General features: G+C 32.4%; 1 protein-coding gene across 1 annotated transcript in view; it reads left to right on the top strand.

Annotated features, from left to right (window-relative positions):
* LOC145277914 (uncharacterized) overlaps positions 1 to 26,949 on the top strand; it is a 143,349-nt gene that overhangs the window by 7,384 nt on the left and 109,016 nt on the right. The gene's annotated exons all lie outside the window — the stretch shown is intronic.

Below are 26,949 nucleotides of genomic sequence, written 5' to 3'. Positions count from 1 at the left end.
TTGTACTGGTATATTTTTTGGTTTCTTAATCTCATTCACCCAGAGGAAGTCTCGAAATAAAGACGAAACGTTGGTGAACACATAATACGGTTTGTTCCTTTTTTATTTTCTCTATTTTGTCGGAATACTATTTCCATTATTTTCATATATATATATATATATATATATATATATATATATATATATATATATATATATATATATACTTTTCAGAAGGCGAGTGATTATTAGACATGATTATGCACACACACACACACACACACACACACACACACACACACACACACACACACACACACACACACACACACACACACGGTAATGAGCTTAAACCCCTTACCGCTCATCCATCCATATATATATATATATATATATATATATATATATATATATATATATATATATATATATATATATATACACACACACACACATATATATATATAGTGTGATAGAATAGTTGTCAAAAATTTCAAAGATCAAGTTATTTCTTGATAAGTTATTATTTTCACGGATAATGCACACAATATTGTTTCGTTCGCGATTAACAAGTTCACTCTTGGAAATTTGAAAAAAAAAATAATAATAATAAATAAATTAAAAATTTAAAAATAATTTGATTTTTTTAATCCATAACGATTAATATATACTATTACTATACTTCGTTCGGTAAACAAACAAAAACATGCTTCTCAAGTCATGACCGTGAGATATTTCTTTTTAAATTCTAGCGACTATACTTCGTTTTAAAAAAATATTTTCATGTCACAATCGCGCCATACATTTTGAAATATTGTATTTATATGTTATTTTTTAAAACTAAAACATATATATCAATCATTACTAGGGCTATGACAACAGCATATTCTTTTCATTGTTTGGATTCTCGAATATATATCCGACACAGTTAGACACAGTTAATCAACCGAGAACCACATCACTCTATATAAAAGCATATAAGATATCAACGGATACACACTCTAGAGTCAAAACAATGCAAAGAATATACTGTTGTCATAGCCCTACTAATCACACACACACACACACACACACACACACACACACACACACACACACACACACGCATACTCATATTAGTAGCCTGGTAAGGCCACAGGGGAGACCACTGAAGCAGCAAAACTGAAGCTGGCCTGCCAGGACATTATATATATACAAATGTAAGCAAATTTTGGCATAGCTTATTGGTTTAGAAAACATAGGTTCTTTTTTTTCACCAGTTGTCATTAAATTTTAACCATAGAATAGTATTATAATCTTCAAAAAGCCTGCAAATTTTCATGTAGTTTCGTCCCATACAACCAAAGATATGAGCATTTACGGTATATCAACCAGTATCGAATCATTTTATGCAGAAATTGTACTTATTCACTTATTGATATATACATATATACACACACGTGTGTGTATAGAAAGATACACACACACACACACACACACACACACACACACATATATATATATATATATATATATATATATATATATATATATATATATATATATATAAATAGAATTCTTTGAAACTCCGAAAATAAGGACTTTGTAAATTGTTTTTTTTTTTTTTTAGTATTCAGTCGAACAATAAATTTTGATTGTAAAGTTCAACTTCCTGTTTTAATTTTCTTTCTCGCCATTTTTAACAATTTTAAAAGTTCTAAATCTCAGCGACTATTGGTCAGGATTTAACAAATGAAGGCTCGTTGGAAAAGTAATGACCTGAATTGTGTAGTAGACTATGTGACACTTGCCCTTAAGGTCGCACATTAAGGGGTTCATCCATCATCCAGAGCCTATTCTTGGCACTTTTTTTTACAGCCATAAAATGTTTCAATCATAGTCATTTGTTTTCCTATTTTTGCATATGAATTACAAAATATCTGATATTTCCTCCAAACATCTGGCCTTGATGGAGGGGGAGACTAAAACTTGATGCTGTGGTTTTAAATGATCTGAAATAACAGCAAGAGGAGACTTGATTCCAAATATTTCTCATATGTTATAAAGTAAATTTCACAGTGTATAAGGATTATTTGATACCCAAGGTGTTCATAATCGTAACCTATTTTCAAAAGAGGGGAGATATAACATATGAGAAATATTTGGAATCAAGTCGCCTCTTGCTGTTATTTCAGATTATTTGAAATCATAGCAGCAAGTTTTAGTCTCCCTTCCATCAGGGCCAGAGTTTTTGATATATATATATATATATATATATATATATATATATATATATATATATATATAGATAGATAGATAGATAGAGAGAGAGAGAGAGAGAGAGAGAGAGAGAGATTTGTGTGTGCGTGTGTGCGAACAACCTTTAGACGTTCCTTTACAGAAAACATAAAGCATGTTTGTTTTTGAGAATGAGAGTATCCCCCCCTCTCTCTCTCTCTCCCCCCTCTCTCGCGCTCTCTCTCTCTCTAGATTGAATTTTCGCGCGACAACTTGTGTAAATATGTTCTGAATTTTCCCGGAAACCCGTGTAAGATTTCTATGCTCAGGAATTGACGTTTAATTACAGCATGATATAATTCTCATCAGTAATTACTGTGAATTTTGAAATAACTATTTAAAGGTTTTAATACGGAAATTCATTTTTGTTTTGGAAATTGATTCCCGTGCGAACACACACACACACACACACACACACACACACGCACACACGCACGCACGCGCGTGTGTGTGTGTGTGTGTGTGTGTGCATATATGGAGAGAGAAAAACAGAGAAAGTTATGCTTCTTACGCTAAGTAATACCCATTAAGTTTCTCACGTATCCTAGTGAAGCCAAAACTAAGTATACGAACTTAATTTTGGCCGTGAATAATTACAAATTGCATCACTTTTTTTTTTTAGTTATAATTTGTTACTAACACAACAACGAAACAATTTAAAGTGTAAAAATAGGTTTTGTCTGACATTTCTTTTCGTTATATTCTTTTTTCCTCCTCCTCCTCCTCCTCCTCCTCCTCCTCCTCCTCCTCCAAATTCACACTCCTTGTTTTGCACGCCTTGATTTTGCACTCCTCACAATAAATGCACTCAATTAATAAATAAACACACAAAACTGTCTTTCTTTTACACAATATGTTTTTTTTATACACATTTTGAATTAATTAGAATAATTTTCGTTTAGTTTTGATTCCGTGCCATTTTGGCAAGAACTTTTCTCTTGGTACACGACAAATGCACCTTACACGTTTTTGACCTGCCAACACTCGCGATGTTTGATTCACTTTTGGAATTTTATTTTGTGTTTTTGTTTATTTGTACATCATATAGTCATCGCTCATCAAGACCCCAAGGGCACTCACAGATAAGGGTTAATAGGCACCGCAGTATAAATTTGATAAGTAACCCCTGAAAAAAAGTCGGATGGTGGCAACACCTTTCCTGCAACTCTTGCAGTTGCGCTGGCTCTGACCGTATTGGCTTGCGTTTCTGTCCGACTTTGTCTGCAATGCCGAGAGAGGGACCCTGGTAACTGGGCAAACCTAGATCTCTTCAACACCCGCCCAGGCCTGTATCTGGAGAGATAACTCCAGCTTCGAAAGAATAACAACAACAGATGCTGCATTGTACCAGACTAGATGTAGAACGCCATTGTCTCATTAGACACCATCAATTTATCTTAGAGGACGACTCTTCAAGAATCTGTTCACATTGGGCTTGAAAATGATCATGTTATAGTCAGTTGGGAAGTAGCTCCGTGATATTGTGCCCCACAACGAGCAGTTATAGGGGGAAAAACTGTGGTCATGGAATTTTCGCTTAGATTTAGACACAAATAGAGATTAAGGGAAATTGCTAATAGTTGTTGTAGCTAGTTGAGTGCTTGCCGTGAAAGATTTACAGGGTGGGGGAACCATAGAATGAAGCTCTGTCGAGCACCTACCATGGAAAAATAATGATAGAGCAGAGATAAGCTTGCAGCGTCTCTTCTGTGAGAAAGAGGTAGCAGAAAAGAGAAAAGGGATTATGAAGACTTCGCAATTCAATACGATTCTTACAATTGAAACAGTTTTGTTATATTTTTTAAAAATAAAATGTCTGTCATGTTTAAAGGTCACGCTCAGAGACGAACACAAGAAAAAATTAGTATAAGCATTAAAAATGGTTAAATGGTTGCTATTTTTGTTAAATATTATTATTTTATATTATTACTAGAAGGCCGCCAGGCGTTGCCTGGTCGTAAGATACGCATAAATATTATGTTTTAATTAATACAGAGACTCAGACATGTGCATGCGAGCATTATGTTTTTTTTCTAAACCGTTCAATTCTTGTAAGTAAAAAAATAAAAAATACGGCAGCAGAGATCAAAACTTATAAACTAGTACGATAATCATTAGACCAACGTGACATGATCTATACAAGGTGTTTCTAAACTACTTATTATTAAATTAAGTAATCTATAATCTCAACTATTCACGCATGCGCATTCGTGAAACCATTACCAAACAGATAAAAATCCGATAACTCCCACGTACCAATTTTTCAATTTTGACCCCTTAACCGCCCTTTTTTATGGATGAAAAAGGATTAAATATTTTCATTTTCCACGTGTCTGAATATTGTTCATACCAAATTTCAAGTCTATATATCAAAAATTCGTTGAGTATATAGGTTGAGAAGTGTCTCCACTCACGCACATGTTCTCACTTTTATGGGTATATAGATTGATAAATATTATTAAATGGAGATTCATTTCGAGTGAAAATTCAAGTTCCGGTTTTAGATAAACACGACATCAAATCAAATTCGGTGGCTATTTTGTTTTCATTTAGTTTATTCACATAATGTTGGCAAATTTCATGTAAATTAATTATAGCTGAAAATGATTCCTCATTTATCAATATTTAACGAAAAATAACATAAAACAATTTGTAGCCTATAAAGAATTTTTTCTCGCATTTTTCTCTGGCCGCGGTTTTTAAACATTACCAAAAAATAAATAAATAAATAAATAAAATAACAAAAAAAAATTATCTTGTTGAATAGGAATGTTGTTTTTTTTGTGATTACTTTCTCTTGTTGTCACTAATGATGAGGAAAATTAATTATTAATGAAAACAGTTTTCAAAGACAATTAGCGAACATTGAGTTTTTCTAAAAAAAATAAATGAATAAATCTTAAATCTATCTATATAGATAAATCAGAAGATATATGTGTGCATAAATATTTAACAGGTAAACTCTTAAACTACTGGTTACATAACACTTAAATTAACAGGGAATAGTAATTATACGCAAAGGATGGTTTATAATGAGTAAAATTTTTGTTTGGGTTGAAGAATAAAACGTACAGACATATATCGACATGTTGAAATGCGAAATGTTCTTTTCAACTATCCGACATGTTTATCTTTCTTTCTGCGCATGATCAAATAAAATTCATTATTTCAAGTGTGTTAATATTTAGACTTTAATATCTTTGTCTCGATACCAATATCGGTAGAGCACGCAGCTGGGACGTGCAATGTTTTGGTTTCGATTCTATATGTATATCCATGTTTATTTATTTTATTTATTTGTTTATTTTCTACTGTTTTTGTTAGTTTTAAAGTTATGTTGTATCTCTATCCTAGAGTAAATTTTATCCTATGAACACAGTTGTTCGCTATATATATATATATATATATATATATATATATATATATATATATATATATATATATATATACTCGGTTTTTTTTTATTCAAAAGTAATGAACTAATGGATTCAACGAGGTTGTTTGATAGTGCTCAATAAAAAGAGCTGATAATACTTGTTTATTGTTATATAAACATGGTCACATCCTGCTGCTACAAATAGCCACTTGTTTCAATCAAACAACAGATATCATCAGGCAGCGACTTGACTATTCAAAAGTTCAAACTTGTTTCAATCAAACAACAGATATCATCAGGCAGCGACTTGACTATTCAAAAGTTCAATTGAACTTTTGAATAGTCAAGTCGCTGCCTGATGATATCTGTTGTTTGATTGAAACAAGTGGCTATTTGTAGCAGCAGGATGTGACCATGTTTATATAACAATAAACAAGTAATATATATATATATATATATATATATATATATATATATATATATATATATATATATATATATATATATAACAGTAGATTATGTATGTGTGAAAATATTTAACAGGTAAACTTTCAAACTACTGGTCACATAACACTGAAATTAACAGGGAATAGTAATTATACACCAAGGATGGTTTATAATGAGTAAAATTTTTGTTTGGGTTGAAGAATAAAACGTACAGACATATATCGACATGTTGAAATGCGAAATGTTCTTTTCAACTATCCGACATGTTTATCTTTCTTTCTGCGCATGATCACATAAAATCCATTATTTCAAGTGTGTTGATATTTAGACTTTAATATCTTTGTTTCGATACCAATATCGGTAGAGCACGCAGCTGGAACGGGAAGTTTCGAATCTGGCTGATGGCACCAAGTCATTAAAAAAAATCTTTTGCCATCATATTTTTGTATTAATAAAAATGCGAATATCCGCATGATTTTAAATATATTTAAACGTATTTTACGGCAAGCGGGATCAACAGCGCCATCGTATTAATATATAGATTCTTGCATCATATTTTGAAAGAAGAAAGACTAAAAGATAAAAGATAAACCCAGAAAAGAGAATTAGTGCTACTGGCGAGACCCCCATAAAATACAATGCAGCTACTGTTCCTACCTCATGGAAGATGTGGAAAAAGAAAATATTATTAATTAATGTTTCATTTAATCAGTAAGATAATTATGTATGAGGATGGAATATTCAAATATATCAAATACAACCTGGCAACGCCGGGTACTTCAGCTAGTTAATAAATAAATAAATAAACCGGAGTGTTCGTCTCGTAATAAGGAAGGTAATAATTTTCTGAAATCTAGAGCCAATTTAGCAAAACTTTTCATTAATAATAATTTTTTTTATCAGATCGTTTTTCATAATTTTTGGATATGTTTATTACTGTGACATAACAATTAAGTAGATAAATTGGTTTTACTTGAAATTCAATATTTCAATTTTCGAATCTCGCAGTGTAAAGAAGCAGCAAAAAAATTTTTAGTGCGAAGAAGCACTAAAAAAAAAATCTGTCAGCGCTGTGTGGTATACTTAAAACGAACCACTTTTTGTTAAAGCTGAGTTTCTTAACGTTTTTGCAAAACGGCAAACAACCTCCACAAAACAAATTCGCTTTTTTCTTCGATCATTTTAAACCTTTAAAATGCCAATAAAAATAATTATTTAATTGCTAAAACCAGTTTTTAAATACATTCTGCACTGAAATATTCTTAGTTTAATTTTATTATTGTTTTACGAAAAGAAGTAAATCTATTTAAAAATAAATTTCGTTTCTTTACGCCGAAATATATCTTAGTTATTTCATGACCTCACATGAAATCAAAAGAAAATGTCAATGATACTTTTATATTTCGTTGAAAAATTTCACCTTTATTCAAACTTCCCTGCAGCCTCTTTCCCACGGAAGAGATGTCGCGAACCTGTCTCTGGTCTATCCTTATTTTCATGACAAGTGCTCGTCTGAACTCCAATCTTTTGTCTCCCCTTTCCAAACTTTAACAAAAAACACTCGACTAGCTACAGCCACCATCAATAGTTTCCCCCACTCTCTATCTGTGCCTAAGTTTAAATGCAGACTTCGCGAACACAGCCCTTTTCCTAGAAGTACCCACCCGTTGAACAGCTCCATTGGCCTGCTGCTACGGTATGGTAGCCTTCAAGTCTAATGTAAACAAGTTTTTGTTGAACTGTCCCCTTAAATAATCAAATTGTACCCAACTTACATCATTAACGATACTACACTACCACCTTACATTCATTAACCCTTATCCACGAGTGGTCTTCGAGTCTTGATAAGTGTTGAATCGCCTGGAAAAAATAACTTATTTGTATGTTCTAACTGTTCATATAACGAGTGCTATACCACACAAACAAACATTAACTTATAAGTAAGTTTTGAAAATATATATAGCAATTGAGCTATACAGAATTTTCTGCGTTTCATCCTCATGAGGATTCGTCAGGCTATTGCATGAAATCTATGTTACTACGTGTTTTAATATGTTGCTATGGTACTGGGTTTGCTAGTTAGCAAATTAGATTCTTTATTATTCACATACCCATTTATCCTGGCCAATGTCCGCGCGTGTATCAGACAATAGTAGTTTCATCTGTTTTTTTTTTTTGTTGTTTTTGTTTTGTTTGTTTGTTTTTTTCCTTTTTGGAGAGAATCGGCTTTGTTTGTTCTTTGTGTTAGGAATTGACCTAGTTTTAAATTGTATGTTTTTCACTTAGATTTTATTTTATACTTGTGTATTTGTTTATGTACTTATATATTTTATACTTGTGTATTTGTTTATGAATTAATTATTATAATTATTATTATTATTATCATTTTTTTTTATTGTTGTTGGTATTATTATTTATTATTATTGTTTTGTGTTTTATCCTAAAGTAAAGTTTATTTTGTGTATGCATAGGTTTATTATTTCACTCCTGCAGTTTAATAAATTTTGGGGTGTTTTAAAATTTAGGATGGTTAATTTCTCAATCTAATATAGTCTACACGGATCATCTTTCTAGATGTGCTGACCTGTCGTATTATTTTTCAGTCTACAATCGGCAATCGTCCACTTTTCTTTAGCTCCTAGTAGTATTCCGCTAATGATATTTTTGTTCAGCTACCTAGCTCTACTTACGTATCGAGCACTATGGAAATGAAAATAGATACATAAAATAATAATAATAATAATAATAATAATAATAATAATAATAATAATAATAATAATGATATATGTATGTATATAAATCAATGTTTGTTTATGTAATATGTACATAGATAAGTCAATGTGTGTGTGTGTGTGTGCATGATGAGACAATACTGGGCGCCCGGCGTTTCCCGGTGGTACAGTACGCTTAAACATGATATTTGAATTTATGTAGAGTGCGTATGTATTATTATAGAATCAATCCTTTATATGATATTATATATTACGAGGAATAATTTACCCAGTGGACTAATTCGCAAAAAAGATAAAATAAAAAAGAAAAAAATAATACTGATAATTTCGTTCATCAAATTCCGTCTGTGTTTGTTTATAATATCACGTCAGCTGATATTTGGGCTTGACGATGAATGCTCTGGAAAAGTCACTTCTGATTAATGCTTAGTTTTAAAATATGCGAAGGAAAAAATGAATTGCGGCGATTTTAAATCTTCTTTTATCGTAAATTGAACTCATTAACTCGAAAAAATTAAAATAAAATGATGAGGTACATCCGGACTTAAACACAGGATCATTTGATCTGTAGTCGAATGCTCTGCCACTGAATTATATCTTCAGATGTCAATAATTCTGTTTTTTTGTTTGTTTGATTTTTTTAAGAATAATTACTTTGCTAAGATTTTATTATCTCCCTTGCTGGTGTAACATAAAAATTCCCTTTTAAAAATTCCCCTTTTGTATCTCTAAGAAAAAAGCGATTTTTTGGGATCGGATTTTTACGATTTTCGATACTTGTCGGATTAATTTCTGTACAAAACATATCTAAACACACTGCCAGACATATAAATTACTTTTGTATGAAACTTGCAAAATATAAGCTCAGCCGTTTAGGATCCTATAAGGAACTCTCTTTCTCTCTCTCTCTCTCTCTCTCTCACACACACACACACACACACACACACGAACAAAGTGACTTTTTTTATAATAGTACACGTATATATATATATATATATATATATATATATATTTATACATAAAATATTATCGTTGTATGTATTTATATGTAACGATATTTTTATAAATAATATTAATTAATTAATTAATATAAATGTTAATACTTATCCACAAAAACATTATCGTTGTATATATTTATATGTAACAATATTTTTATTAATATTTATCCATAAAAACATTATCGTTCTATGTATTTATGTGTAACGATATTTTTTATAAATAAATATTAATTAATAAATATAAATGTTAATATTTATCCATAAAAACATTATCGTTATATGCATTTATATGTAACGATATTTTTATAAATAAATATTAATTAATTAATATAAATGTTAATATTTATCCATAAAAACATTATCGTTATATGCATTTATATGTAACGATATTTTTATAAATAAATATTAATTAATTAATATAAATGTTAATATTTATCCATAAAAACATTATCGTTATATGCATTTATATGTAACGATATTTTTATAAATAAATATTAATTAATTAATATAAATGTTAATATTTATCCATAAAAATATTATCGTTATATGCATTTATATGTAACGATATTTTTATAAATAAATATTAATTAATTAATATAAATGTTAATATTTATCCATAAAAACATTATCGTTATATGCATTTATATGTAACGATATTTTTATAAATAAATATTCATTAATTAATATAAATGTTAATATTTATCCATAAAAACATTATCGTTATATGCATTTATATGTAACGATATTTTTATAAATAAATATTAATTAATTAATATAAATGTTAATATTTATCCATAAAAACATTATCGTTATATGCATTTATATGTAACGATATTTTTATAAATAAATATTCATTAATTAATATAAATGTTAATATTTATCCATAAAAACATTATTGTTATATGCATTTATATGTAACGATATTTTTATAAATAAATATTAATTAATTAATATAAATGTTAATATTTATCCATAAAAACATTATCGTTATATGCATTTATATGTAACGATATTTTTATAAATAAATATTCATTAATTAATATAAATGTTAATATTTATCCATAAAAACATTATCGTTATATGCATTTATATGTAACGATATTTTTATAAATAAATATTCATTAATTAATATAAATGTTAATATTTATCCATAAAAACATTATCGTTATATGCATTTATATGTAACGATATTTTTATAAATAAATATTAATTAATTAATATAAATGTTAATATTTATCCATAAAAACATTATTGTTATATGCATTTATATGTAACGATATTTTTATAAATAAATATTCATTAATTAATATAAATGTTAATATTTATCGATAAAAACATTATCGTTATATGTATTTATATGTGACAATAGTATTTTTTAGAAATAAATATTCATTAATTAATATAAATGTTAATATTTATCCATAAAAACATTATCGTTGTATGTATTTATATGTAACAATAGTATTTTTTAGAAATAAAAATTAATAATTATTTTATGCTCACATATACTAACTAGTGTTTCATGCTTATGCAACCATCAACGCAGAGAGAGTGATAATTATTGCTTATAGGGGGATTCGAAACAAGTCCAAATATCACTCTTGACTGCGTAGGCGTGCATCTTAACTTAAGGCCACCGTTTCAATTTACACAAGAATTGGGGGGGGGGAGGGAAATTAAGTGGCTATAAATTTCAAGTCGGCGGGCATACATAGCAAACAGTCAGAGAGTATTCAACGATCGCAATATTGTTTTACTTCCTGGACACAGTTCGTGATCAAATGCTCCTTTCGTTGGGTATTCAACAAGTTGTGATCCAGTTCCAAATTGCAGGTTGGTTACTTCTTTCTTTTCCTTTCTTTACGATCACGTTTAGATTTAAATAACACAAATGCTAGTGTTTATCTATGTACATGAATAAATGAGGAAGGTTTTGTTTCCTGTTTAAAGCAAAGTTATGAATGAAATGTTTATTATTTTAAACTGATGTTTTAAATATTTCACGTAATGAACTTTGTGAAATGATAATGAGGCGGGAAGAGCAGCAAGGTCATAATATATTAGATAGTACATGTAATGGTAATCATTAAAGATCGCGTCGAGAGTCTTATGTGAAAAAAACATATGTAAACTTTAAAAAATACCCGCTTGAAATGTATAGACGTTATCTGAATAAGCGAAATCACACGACATCGGGTCAAATCCGGTCGCCATCTTGTTTTACTTTTTGCTTATTGACCATAATGTGGGCACATTTCAACCATGTTTTTCTCAAGTTCGATGCGTAATATTAAACGGATTTCAACTCGATATGGTTCCTCTTTTGTCAGTATTTTACAAAAACAACACAAAACCATTTCTAATGCCTATGCATTTTTTTTCCTCACATTCTGCTCTCGACGCAATCTTTAACGATTACCGATAAAGTATTTTTTTTTCTAGTTAAGAAAATTTTTTGTAAAAGAAATTAGATAGTGAAGTCAATAGTCTTCCATATAAATAGAGCGCAACGACACTGGTAACCTCCTTTATAATGTCATTCGTACTTTACTTTTAATCATGACGTACCAGCTGCAAGAGTAACTTTTTCATTGACTTCAAATCGATTTAAAAAAAAAATCTCCCAGGCGTTATAATTGTGCAAATGTTAAAAAAAAAAATTAAAAAAAAAAAAAACAAAAACAAAAAAAAAACACAACAACAACAATAACAACAACAACAGCAATAACCATATTTTTTTACGACAAAAAGTTAGCCTTGGAATTAAATGTATGCGCTTTTTTATCGACAGTTGATAAACGAGTTTACGTGTCTTGTGTACTTTAGAAGTCGAAAATTATGTATTATTGCAAAATAGAGCAGCAGTTTGCGCTTCAGAGACTCCTCACAAATAAGAAAAGATTTTTCTTTTGGGCTCTATTATAGCATAGAGGCCGCATGATTATTATTTCAACAATGTCCTTTCGATGACATTGATTATTGATTTGAAACTTGTATTTATTAATGCCCTCACTTACAATTCTATAAAGATCGGCGGTCTAAACAGGTTCTTAAAAATTCGAATAAATGTAGTGTATCAACGATATATATATATATATATATATATATATATATATATATATATATATATATATATATATGTGTGTGTGTGTGTGTGTGTATATAGATATGTATATATATGCATATATATATGTATATATATGTATGTATATAATACATGTATATATATGCATATATATATGTATATATATATGTATGTATATAATACATGTATATATATGTATATATATATGTATATAATATATGTATATATATAATACATGTATATATATGTATATATATATGTATATAATATATGTATATATATATGTATATAATATATGTATATATATATATTTGTATATATATATGTATGTATATAATACATATATATATGTATATAATATATATATATGTATATAATATATATATATATATGTATATATATATATGTATGTATATAATATATATATGTATATATATGCATGCATATAATATATATATATGTATATATATGTATGTATATAATATATATATATATATGTATATATATGTATGCATATAATATATATATGTATATATATGTATGTATATAATATATATATGTATGTATATAATATATATATGTATATATATATATGTATGTATATAATATATATATGTATGTATATAATATATATATGTATATAATATATATATGTATGTATATAATATATATATATATATATATATATATATATATATATATATATATATATAAACGCTTAAAAGAGTAGGAGTAAAGAAATGTATATCCCACTTATGAATATATTCGGAATAGAGAGAAAAAAAGGGGAGCATTTGTATATCTCACATAAGAAATGTACACAAGAGGAAGGGATTAGGAAATGTATACATATACATGTATAAATATACATATATATACATAAGGTATCTTTGTAAAAAGTAACCTAAAAGGTCCAATGTATTAATGAACCTTTTCTGTTGGCAGAGAGAGGGCCTGAGTCGAGCAATGGAGACAGGTTCGAGAGTTTTCAGATGATTGCTCGATCGGCCTCGAAATAGAATTGAAAAAAAAAATCGTCATTATATGCTAAACCACTTCCTGGATTATCCAATAAATGTTGGTCAATCACAGAATCTAAATTAATGTGGGTAAAGCTGAGGAGAGTTTTATTTTTATTACGAAAACCTGAAGGTACATATTGTCCGATTTTTGTTTCAAAGTGAACGCTAGTTCTCCCCACGTAGACAGCATCACACTGACATTGGAATTTATATATAATATTACTAAGTTTTGTGCAAGGCAAACTGTCATTTTTAAAAGAAGAAAATGCATGTTTCGTATTGAAAATCACACGAGGTAGAACAGAGGGAAAACAATTGTTAATAGTCTGTTTAAGTTTGTTAATGAAAGGACACATTTTCCCCCCCAATCCATGGCAACTTAAGATATACAGGACATTTAGAAGGGCCAAAGGTTATATCTTTATTAAATTGGTTAATTTTGAATTTAATACATTTATCAATAATGAATTCGGGGTAGCTGTTATCGACCAGGATTTCTTTAATTTTAGCAATTTCAGCAACAAGTCGACAACGGGAACAAATAACTAAACCCCTATATACTAACCTTCGAATCTACGTCAACTTGGTGGTTTTGGGTGTAAATGAACACCATTTAATATATAAAACTGTAAAAGTTGGATTTCTCTATATAGAGCAGGAACGGAAGAGAGTTGTCCTTTAGTTGTGTGCAATGTTGGCCTTTTCTCCTCTTCTGACGAGAAGTATTTAGCTTCGAAATAGGATGGCCTAAAAAGTTTTCTTACTTATTCCTTTTTCTGTAACCTTTATTGACTTGATAATGTAATAAATTTCCTATGTAATTTACGCTTTATCTTTTTAACTTAAATATATATACATATATATATATATATATATATATATATATATATATATATATATATATATATATATATATATATGAAATTCAAAATATTTTTTCACGTTTACAAATTGAATAATGCTGTAATTTTAAAGCAAGTATAAATATTAGTATTAATATTATAGAACAATCTTAACCAGATGAAAAAGCGCAATATCTGAGATAGAGCATTGATAGTAGAAATTGAATTAAAACTCTGTAAAGAAACGGTAAGAATAAAACAAAACCATCTTATTATGGAAAAAGAGTGCATGGGTTTTCTGCATTCATTTCAGATGATGGGGTTGTCTGGTTTATTATTTGCTTTTTTTCCTTTCACTGAACGCATATATGTGTCACCTGTCTTCTCTGAATAGTTCAATCTCTCAGCACCTCATAGCACACCACACCCCTAAAAATGAGTTTAGAGACATATTAATAAATAACACGGCCATTTTAACTGTCTCATATTGCGATGTGCGCCTCCCGATTTTTGAGGCATTGTTAATCAACATTAATAAACCAACGATTAACCAGATTCAAAATGAAACGGAGGGGCACGCTCAAGTGCTTTTGAATATTTTAGTGATTTTAAACGATTTTAATCGTCTTTTAATCGTCTTTTCATTTCATCTCCCTTTTTTCATTTTTCAATTTCATTTTTTATTTTTTACTACTCGCCTGAGGATGACCAATGGAGTTCGAAAACGTTCGCGATTATGGGAAGTTTCTTTTTTCACTCGGAAAAAACGTTCGGAAAATGGTCCGACAAAGAGAAAAGGAGGATTACAAAAAAAACAAGCAAGAGTTGTATGTGTTATTTAATGAAACGTGCATAAAAGAAACAATGCTGCCTAAATATACTAATATATATATATATCACAGAAGATCCGAAAAACCCTCGGCACTGTCGGTTTCAAATTCAAACAATGGGAACAAATATGGGAACCACTTTGTTAATATTTTTCTCCCCGAAATTGAAGACAGATATAAACAGAAACAGAGACTGAATAGTTGTCGACATAGGCGAACAACTATTGGTGCTTTTTGTTTGGATTTGAAACCGGTGGTATCGACATTGTCCTCATATTCTGTAAAACACATATATAAGTATTACGCTCATATTTTTCTTTTAAACTTTTCTTTGTAATCGAGCACTCTGCTGGAGTGTTCCTCCACTAACCTTACACAGGTGTATAATTAGTGGCATGGCAAGGCCACAAGGAAGACAACAGAAGAACTGAAGCTGCCTGCCAGGACACTATATACACGAATGTAAGCAAATTTGGGCATATTTCATTGGTTTGAAAATATAGGTCCTTTTTTTTACCAATTGTTATAAAATGTTAACCATAGTATAGTATTATAATCTTCAAAAAGCCTGCAAATTTTCATGTAACGTCGTCCCATAGAACCAAAGATATCGGCATTTCAATATTCAATTTGACTAATAATATAGATATATCCACAAACCGAAAAAAAAAACAATAGGGAATTAATTAAAATAAATATTTAAAAGAATATGCAAATTACCTCGATATTTTGCAGATGAATGCAATTCCGCGATCCATTTATAACAACATTGTACCTTTTTTAAATAAATAGAAAAAAGGTGTTTAATACAAATATCAATACACACACACACATTAACACACATAAAAATCCAAATTTATAGGAGTATAGACATAAATTCACCTTTCATCCCTTTTTTAAAAGATGGAATCGCCCGATTGCCGAAGATAAAATGCAAGCAAGCAAACAAGATCCACAGAGTTTTATAATTTTATAGATGTATATATTCTATGTATTACCTGAATGTTGACGTAACAATCAAAAATAGAATTTCATTTGTATTTTTACGTTGACAGCTTGGGGGGCGAAATAAACCATCATTATAATCAGTCAAACATTAATCATTCCGTTTATCATTTCCTATCTTCTTATTGATGACTATTTGGGACTATTAAACATTATATGTATTCAGGTAAGCTGTAATCTGGTATGTATAATACCTCGGGAAGATAAACACCGCTGCCTTGCATAGTTCCAGGTCGTCCTTGGGCAAGGTGAAGCACCTGTTAGCTTCCCTTTCCTCAGGAGTGTAGATGGAGTCTCTTAATCATGATGCAGGCAGTACATCTAGGAAGGGCGGGGGCTCTGTTGAAAAAACAAACTGGACAGGGAGAGCTCGTTAATCCTGTCTAATTTTCTAGTAATGATGTCATAAATAAAACATCCACTGCCAATTTGTTATGAGCCAGCATAGAAGTAGTAAGGTTCAGAAAACTGTCACGAGAAGAACTTGAATGCCTACTCGGAGAGAACTTGAATGCCTACTAGACACTATCCTCGAGTGTCTAAGGTCCCTATGTACAGGTGTTTGTCAGAACAACCTGGCCTGAGGATATTTTTCCCTAGAAATAAACCCTGACCAAATATTCAAAATCACATGGTGTTCGCTGCCCAAATAAGATCTCCTCACTATGGCTGACTTACATTAGCTTTTACGAGGAACGGTGCACCTTCTACAAGTGATGTTACTTCCGGTAAAAGCACGAAGCTGGATACTCCACCAGACTAGATAAATTCTTGTCCTGGAATCCAGTAATACCAAGAGACCAAAATAAAGGAGTGTAATGGAAAATTCGAATATCTGTGTATCTCGTATGGAGTTCAAGTGTTAGCCTCAGGTTGTGGGCCCTTTGATTTCAGAGAACTTCGACTCAAGTTTAACCAGTGAAAGCGAAGTACGCCATCTACATGTTCTATCGAATACTTATTTGTTCGAAATAGAATATCGGGAAAGAACATTATATTTGCATCAAAGTGTTGGCCGCTTTATTTTTTGTCCTTTCTTTCTTTTTCTTTATTCCTTTCTTTCTTTTTTTTTTTACCCCTTTTTTTTTTTCTATGATATTGAAGCATTTGCCCGTTTGTATTCGAATACGAGAAAGAAGCAGTCCGGGGAAGAGGTGTATTCAAAAAGTGACAAGGCTGAGGATACGCTGACCAAATAAACGAACAGAGAGAGAGAGAGAGAGAGAGAGAGAGAGAGAGAGAGAGAGAGAGAGAGAGAGAGAGAGGGGGGACAGGTTAAAAGAAAGACATCCTTTTTATTTACTAGTATAAGGTCGGTTCATAAGTAAGAAAAAAATCCAGCTCCCTCCTCCAAAATGCAAACTGTGGATAGAAACAAAAAAAAAAGAGAGATAGGCATAAAAGAAACTATCACAGATCAGGGAGTACTCTGAGTACTCTGAGTTGGTGCGATATCCTAAACGTAGCTCTCAACTCCATTGACCATCCACAAAATCCCTATACGGCACCTCTCTAGATTTTCTAGACTAAATAGACACTGGACTGAGGAAGTTTTCTAAACGTGACTAGGCACTTAGCAAAGAACCGTGATTCATCTTTCAGGCTACGACGCCCCTCGACTTAAGAGTTATGGCTGAAGTCGGGAAAGACACTCACGGCTGCAGGGCCTCGCATAGATTCGTTTATTAAGATTCGACTCAGAAAAAGCTAATCTCTATGCATATCAATGACTTGCCAAGTAAGGCATTTCGAAGCCTCCCTCACATAGACGTTGAATACAGAACAATCTGTGACTCTACAGTATTCTTTTCGTTGGTCCAATACTACACTTTGAATTTTCTTATTTGAAGAAATATATAAAAAATACTTTAACAACAAATTAGGTACAAGGCCATTAAAAGTGTAGAAAAATGGTCATCTTTAGTCACAAATACTTACAGATGTTTAGTTTACTCTTGACTAGACTCATTTCAGTCACCAAAATACCACATACACTCTACGGGCCGTCCTACTTAAGATATCCCAAAACTGATGCGAAATTTTATTGTTCATAAATCTAATATATAAATGTCTGTCTGTTTGTCTGTCGATCTGTTGGTCTGCCTCCATATTTTCAGGCTCTATGTCTTCCGAAACTAAAAGTCGCAGAGCGGTGTTAGGGGCCTCAAATGATTGGATGTTTTACGGGCCGTTCTTTTATGGGTCAAAATAGTTTTTAAGGAGTCAAAAATGAAAAAAATTTAACCTGTTAAAATAGTTTTTAAAGGGTCGAAAAATGGGTCAAAATAGAAAAAAAAATCGTTAAACATTGTGTACATTCATTCTAGCTTATTTTTTAATTTTTAACCAATTTACGTGCGTGTCATGTAACAACTTTGAATGCTACAGTTTCTGTTTCGATTCTAGCTGATGGCACCTAAATGCATATTTTCTTTTTTTTTTTTTACTTTTGAAATCACGACTCTATAATAAGATATACGAAATTTAAGCAAATTAAAATATCATATTTAAGCGTATTTTACGCCTGGTCAAAGTATGGCGCACCTCATCCGCTAGTGTATATGTATACAAGGATTTCATTGGAAGAAAACGGTGTTCGAGACGTGGTGGACTTGTTGGAAAGAGCCAGTCTAACTGACCCAGAGTGAATGTCGCAACCATGACTACGACCATGGAGTGGAAAAAGAAGAAGAAAAAAAAAAGATTTGGTTAGTAAAACCTCCTCACCCTTTCTAAGTAATAGATCACCCACTGTTTTCCGGTTTGTTCAGAACCGAAAGTATGCAGGTACTTGCTTGAGGATCGGGAAGTGACCTGACTATTTACTCGTTTCTAACTAGCGGAGAGGTTAGACATGAAGTCAGTTTAAGAATAGGGTGAAAGTCCAACTCATCACAAAGGGGCATCCTGGAAGGTTATAAAAATAACCAAGAACGAAACTAAGGGGCCTTAATGTGACTAGCAAAAACACGGGATGATAATTTAGAACAGAACCTGTTATAGGGGCCAACCATGACCATGATATGAAATGATAGCCGAACCAGGTCCCACTCCCCTCACAATTTGGTACTGGATGGTTGCAAAATTTACCGTGATTTGGCACGTCGGTATTTCCCAATGGCGGCGCCTCAGGCGGCAAAAAATAAATCAATTCTTCTACTCAAAGAAAAGAGTAATACCTATGGGAATCATCATTCTCTCGTCCCACGAGACTGAAAAAAACCATACTTCACTCAGATAGCTTCTTTTTTTTTGTACCTGTGTCAGTGTAGTGAGTTTATTTATTTCCGCTTAAGAAGATTGGACACAATGTGAGGTAAGGTTTTAATAACCCAATGCACCAATAGAAGCGCACTTTGGCGTATAAAACTGCCTGAGCAGCCTCGTAGGTATTTCCCGATAGGAAGGCCACGGTGTACACATAATTATAGCTCAACAGGGACCTCTAAAGTGCGTCATAGAACCGTTGACGTCATCATTCTGAGCGTACTTACATGGATGCATACGCGCGTTTTTCTGTTTATTGCGCTTTTTAAATCTCCCCAAATACACAGTTATATTTATACAGTTTTAAAATCAAATCAGTTTATTTAAGTAAACAAAACCCGTTCCTTTTTCCCCCAGTGGAGAGGGCGAGGGGTCTATTTATGTACAAAAATTAGAATCTTACGTGAAGTTTTCAATATCTACGGATGACCAAAAGCGAAATATAATATCATTCAGTATGCTGAAAAATTCAGTATTTTGTATGCTGAAGTTTTTTTTTTTCTTTTTTTTTTTTTTTTAAATAATTAGCAATTTATTTTAGGTTTCTTATTTTGAATGGTACAAAAGATATAATGATAAATATTAATCTATATTAAAGTTACATTATGTTACATGCTGGAGGAGGGGGCTAAATTATATGGTTCGCTTTGAAGGTCCCTATAGATCAAAAGAAGTAGGACACACAATGGGGAATCAACTTTATTATTATCAATTGATTATATTGCGTTCACGCCATTGTTGCAAAACACATGTGATTACTAGCTGGGTGTTAGTAGCTATACGCTGCTGTTGGAGTTGCAGTTGTGTTCAACAATAAACCGTTGATTTATTGATGTGTTAGATCGACAACAAAGACCGGTTTCCTGTCTTCCGAGTCAAGAAAGCTAAAAGTACATTTTCGATCCGTAGTCAACGTACCAAGTTCTTCTCACGCAAAGAATATACACACGTCTTCGTAAAAGAGTACTTCGTTTCACCCAAGTATTCTTTGATCCAGTTTATGAACTTGTACGACAAAATTACGTGGACACACCGTTACTCGTCAGATCGCCGAGATTGTTTAAATTTATGAGAGTAGAAAGTGGATAGGAACAAGAGTAGGCAAAGACGTAGTTTAGCGGCCTGGACAGAAAGCGATGAGAAACAATCGTATGCAGGCGATAAAAATGGTTTTATTATTATTTACTCACTAGGAGTAGTTACACAAGCCATCATCAAAGATTTCTCTTTGAGAACAACTTTGTGGGGTTCTCTGGAGTCTCAGTGACAACAAGTCTCCTCAGATCTCCAGTACATATTATTATTATTATTATTATTATTATTATTATTATTATTATTATTATTATTATTTATGATGATGATGAAGAAGAAGAAGAAGAAGAAGAAGAAGAAGAAGAAGAAGAAGAAGAAGAAGAAGAAATCCTTGATCCTTGAAGCTCCTGGTTTGGAGCCGGGATGGAGAGAAGTCCTCAGGAAATAAATTCGAAATCGAAATCGAAATCGAAATCATCACCATCACCATCACCATCACCATCATCATCATCAAGAAGAAGAAGAAGATAAAAAAAAATAAAACAAAAAAATACACTGTTTAAATAAGCAAATATGCGAATATTTCCAAGATGGCGGCAAATCATCCTTTCATTTTGGAAATAAGTCGATTATACTAGCATATTAACTGATTAAAAAAAGTGTTTTTCGTCAGATTCCAGCGTAATGCTAAACAGAGTTTAATTTCCAAATGTTCATCATGTCATAATCTTGATTTAAAAAAAAAAATAATTCACCTGTACACAACTTTTCATCGCATTCTCTTCAGGCCGCTAAATTCGGTTTTATTCAAAAAGTACCGGTATAGTTGTGAAATAAGACAACAAATAATAAATCAATTAACCCTTAAAAAGGAGGCGGTAATGCCTGGTATTACCATTGTTTACTTGCCTCCTAACAAGAGCAAAGTTAGACTCAAGCTCAGTTTTTAATTTGGCAAAAATTCAGCTTCGCCTCCTCGCTAAAAAATAATTTATTCTTGTTTTACCTAAAAACAAGAATAACTTATATAGCCTCGTCGGCCTCCCCTCCCCCTAAATAAAGGAGCCAAAAGTGACAAAGGCAGTAGTACTCCCCCTCCCCTTAAAAAGAACAAGGTAAAGCCTGACATTTTTACATAAAAATGTGCCAAGAATGAGAATACATCAGTCAAAAAACAGAGTTAGACAGTTGACAGCTATTGCAATGCAGTAGGCTTTCGTTTCGAAACCGACTTTTGATTCTTGGAATCTATGGTTTATACTATATATATTCATTTCTCTCTTCCACGGCGAGAATTTTTTTTTTATTCAATTTTCACCCCAAACAAGACACAGTGCCACTTTGAAGTAGGGGGCTACTATTGGGGACATAATTTGCTAGGGCATTATGAAGGGAGATGAGTAAAAAGATGTTTGTTCACATTACACTTGAACTTCTGCATGTCAGTACAGTTGGGAAAGCAGAATCCCGGAAGGGAGTTCCAAAGACTTGCAGTTCTAGACAAGAAACTATTGGAGTAAAAGACTTTCTTACACCTAGTGATCTCTACTGTAAAGGGGTGGGACTTAGTTGCTTGTCGGGTTTGTCGGGGGTAGTCATGTCGAGGAGGTACAAGTGCTTACAGTTCGTCAGAGCATTCACTATTAAAGTATTTGTAGAATAGGAAGAGGGATGCAACATTTCGTCGATAGGACAGAGGCTGAAGCCTAGATGACAGTTCAGAACCTATCAGGTTGGCGACTCTCTTTTGAACCCTGTCCAGGAGTGAGAGATAAGCAGTAGATGCACCAGCCCAAATGTGACAATAGTACTCCATACATGGGCGAATGGTGGCCTTATAGAAGTACAGGATACTTTCAGGCATAAGCAATTTTCTGGCACAGTAGAGAGAGCCCATCTTCACATGTGACACAAGAGTCGGAAAGTGGAGTTAGAGTGCTAGCGCCCCAGAGGAGGAGCAATCTGGTCAGCAAAAAATGCCTGGACAGCACCGCTGGCATTCCCCGATAGAGGCGCCTCAGAGGATTGGCAATGAACTAACGCCTTCTCAAAGAGATAAGGTAAAGCCTGGAAGTGAGGACCTCCTAGAACTGCACTGGACCAGCACGGTCAACAGGGAAAAAGTTATTTCAGAAATGGCATAGATTCTGTTGATTTTGATGTCAACGACACCTCCTCCTCAAGCTAAAGCTATGCGCACGTTTTTATCTAGTTTGTTTTATTATCGATGCTTCCAGGCAACGTCGACTAACCCTGCGGGTATTGATACAAGTTTAAGACAAGTGAAACTTTTTTTTTTTACTATTTAATGCCATAAAAATGTTTTGTCCTTATTTTATTTAACCAACAACATTGTTATAGTAACCTGCACAGTTCGTTCAATATCTTTTTTATAGTCGAAAATGCACTTTTCCTACGTCATAACCCGATATTTTTTTGGGCCTATCCGTAGAAAATAAAGCTTTAAAATGAGGAGAAAAAAGATCTTAATTGTTTAACACACATTCGTAGTGCAAAAATCACGAAAATAAAACCTTAAAAAATTTTTTCTATAAAAATGAGTTTTCGTGGTAGGTGCTCGACTGAGCTTCAATCTATGGTTTCCCCCTTGCAAAACTTTTGCAACAAATACTAGTCTAGCTACAATTTCCCTCACCCTCTGTCTGTTCCTAAAAGTAAACGAAAATTCCATGACTAGAGTGTTCTAGAACTGCCCGTCCGTGGAAGACAATACCGTGGGGCTGCTTTCCAGCTGACTATGATATGGTTGTTTTCAAGTTCCATCATTACTGATCATTGTGGTGCTGTCTCACCGTCTGCCTAACATTCATTAACTCTTATCTTAGAGTGGCTTCCAGGCCTTGACAAGCAGTGATCCCCGAGTAAAACAAAAGATACGATAACAATATACAAAATAGTTAACAGTTTAGAATATGTGTGTGTGGATGGGGGGGGGGAACCAATAATTTTTAGGCCTCTGTCTACCACGCTAGAAAATTACTCACACCAGAGAGTATGCTATACCTTTTCAACGCCACAATTCATCCATGCATTAAGAATTGTTGCCACCTCTGGCCTGATGCATCTATTACTAGTTTCTTATTTTTAAACAGGGTCAAAAAAAAAAAAAAAAAAAAAAAAAAGAAAAGAATCTCAAATCTGATGGGCTTTGTACTATCAACCAAGCTCCAACCTCTGTCCCATCACCACAATGTTACACCTCTGTTTTACAAATGCTTAAATGGAACAACCTGGTAGAAAAAGTAGACCTGGCCTTCGGGCCAAGATAACCGTAATTTTTTCAAGCAAATGAACTATATTCTTAACATGGGGAGGGGAGGGTGTTTTGTACCTATTCTGTACTTTAACCTTATAACTGAATAAAAAAAAAAAACATATAAAACTTTAATTAAACTTGGAAATACGATTTAAAAATAGCGCGGATCAGTAAGTGCATTAGCACCATATATATATATATATATATATATATATATATATATATATATATATATATACAACATCACAGTGTAGTATCTGTTCTGATGCTACACTTCAACTTTTCTATCCTCGGTAAGTGGAGGAGAAATCTTCCATGACTGAAACAATTTTATTTGTTCCTATCCAGAGTGCCCCATTTTGGAGAGCTGGATTCCCCCCCCCCACTAAAAACCGACCTTGTGTCTTACTCTGCCCTCGTGGGAAGGCAAGTAAATAAGAAAATACTTTAATTGAATGTGCTTTGATGAAATCATAGCACTTATTGTGACCTCCCTCGATGTAGATACTCTCGGCAAGCAGCTAAATTGCACCACTTTACTGTTAAGGTTCTTAGATGCCGGAAAGGCTTCTACATTAATAGTTTCTTTTTTGCGAACTGCTAGACTTTGGAATTCCCTCCCTGTTTCCTGTTTCCCTGACTGTGCTAACCTGCAGAAGTTCAAATATAACGTGAATAGATTACTTGCGGCTCAACTCCCCCACAGACCCCTGTTAGACACGATCCTGAATAGTAGCCCCTTACGTTCTAAGGGATAATATACTTTATTTGAGATTAAAAAAAAAGAGAAGAATAAAAAGTAAACGCTCTCTCTCTCTCTCTCTCACACACACACACACACACACACACACACACACACATTTTGGGCCAGTTTTATAATTCCCTCAGCAATTTGGAACAAACCACAAGTCATATTTGAAAACTGAAACAGAAAATGATCACCCTTCTTGAATAGTTGTTTATGTCTTAATACCTTACTCTGTGACGTCAGCAGGTACATGAGACCTAGTACACTGGCCTTTTCTTTACGACAGCCACGATCGAACCCGTATAGTTTTACCGTGTGCATTTTTTTTTTTTTAATTTATTATTATTATTTAAAAAGTTTATTTCGATGAAGGCACATTGAAACAAAAATAGCGGCCAAGTTTTTTTGTGTGTGGATTTACGAGGGGTTTTGTTTGGGAGGTGGTGTTTTCCATTCCAACTTAGGGTTGGTGGTAGAGTGTTTTTTTTTATCATGCCCCTTCCCTCAGCAATAAAGTTTTTCTATGTTTTAACTTATTTTAAAGTGTTTATTTATTTTCAAACAAACGCAGCCTGTTGAGTTAGAACAAAAAGTGAGTTTCGTTGAAACTATTTAGACCTTTAATAATCGCTGAAAAATCGAAAATTAAACAAAACACTGGTAACAACCAATCCGATAAATGTCACCATTCGTACGAAAATGTGATTTTGTTTCATTTGCGATTTTTGAGCGATTATCGAGGGTTCAAATGGCTGTAATGAAACCGCCACTTTTCTTCGTTTTAACTTATCAGACTTTACAGTACTTTTGATTCAAAGAATATAAACCCCTTTAAAATAAGTTAAAACACAAAACACTTATTCTGGTAGGTAGAAGAGTAACTTATCTTGCCTTTTGTAACGCTTATTTGTGGTATATTTGTTCACGTCTTTTTTGTTATAAAAAATTCTACTGAAAATATCGGTATAAGAATAAAGTAAGAAAAGCGACGTGGCCGCCAGTGATTGTAACATAGGATTAAAGATTCCTAACGTTTTAGAAGGTAAACGAAAATTTTATTTCATGCGAAGAAAATGCAATTTAAGACCGTTTTTAAAAATAGTCAGATTTATCAGAAATTTAGACGAAAACGAAGCGAAGTAGGAGAGATGTCAACGACCTCTGCTGTAGTACAATTGAACTAAATGTTGACGTGATGTTTTATGCCATAAAAACTTTATGGTTTTGGGGTGGGAGTGAGAGTGGGAGAGGGCAACTGCACTGATTAAATATGTCTTACTCTCTCTCTCTTTCTCTCTCTTTCTTTCTCTCTGTTACAAGGGAAAAGAGAGAGAGAGAGAGAGAGAGAGAGAGAGAGAGAGAGAGAGAGAGAGAGAGAGAGAGAGAGAGAGAGAGAGAGAGTATTTAGTAAGTAATAAAGTGCCGACGGTGGGTGTTTTTAAAAATTGAGTTGATATGTACTGAACTCCAGCCGAAAGTGGGTTGCGGGCAACGTATTTATGACGACGACGACGACGACGACGACGACGATGGTGGTGGTGGTGATGATGATGATGATGATGATGATGATGATGGATACCGTGTTTATTTATTTTGTTTTTAAGAATAAACTAATAATAATAATAATAATGGTACTAGTGCATGAGCTGGCCTGGGCGTGGCTTATCACTCGCTCGGATTTCTCCGTAAAATGACGTCACATGCTGCCATCTGACGGAGAAAATGGACGAGGGGTGGGGTGCGTACAGAGAGAGAAAACGCAAAAAAATAAATGGCCGACAGGGGGAGGGGGGGGCTAGCAGCGCCAAATACAAGTTTCCAGAACATTTCGACATGAAACTACTTGAAAAATTAATTCTAGCATTTTCTTTAATTACTATAAAATTAATATAGTGGTAAAATTATTTAAAAAAAAAAGAAAACAGAAGCCAAATTTGAAGCCAAATTAAAAAAAAAGAAGGCCAAACCATTTCAAAAAAGGTCAAATTCACGAAATTAGCCATTAAAAGAATAATAAATGGTAACAATAACA

The sequence above is a fragment of the Euprymna scolopes genome, chromosome 6 (genome assembly GCF_053919585.1).
Source record: "Euprymna scolopes isolate OS-2025 chromosome 6, ASM5391958v1, whole genome shotgun sequence".
NCBI classification, from domain to species: domain Eukaryota; kingdom Metazoa; phylum Mollusca; class Cephalopoda; order Sepiida; family Sepiolidae; genus Euprymna; species Euprymna scolopes.
This window is presented reverse-complemented; position numbering and strand designations above follow the sequence as displayed.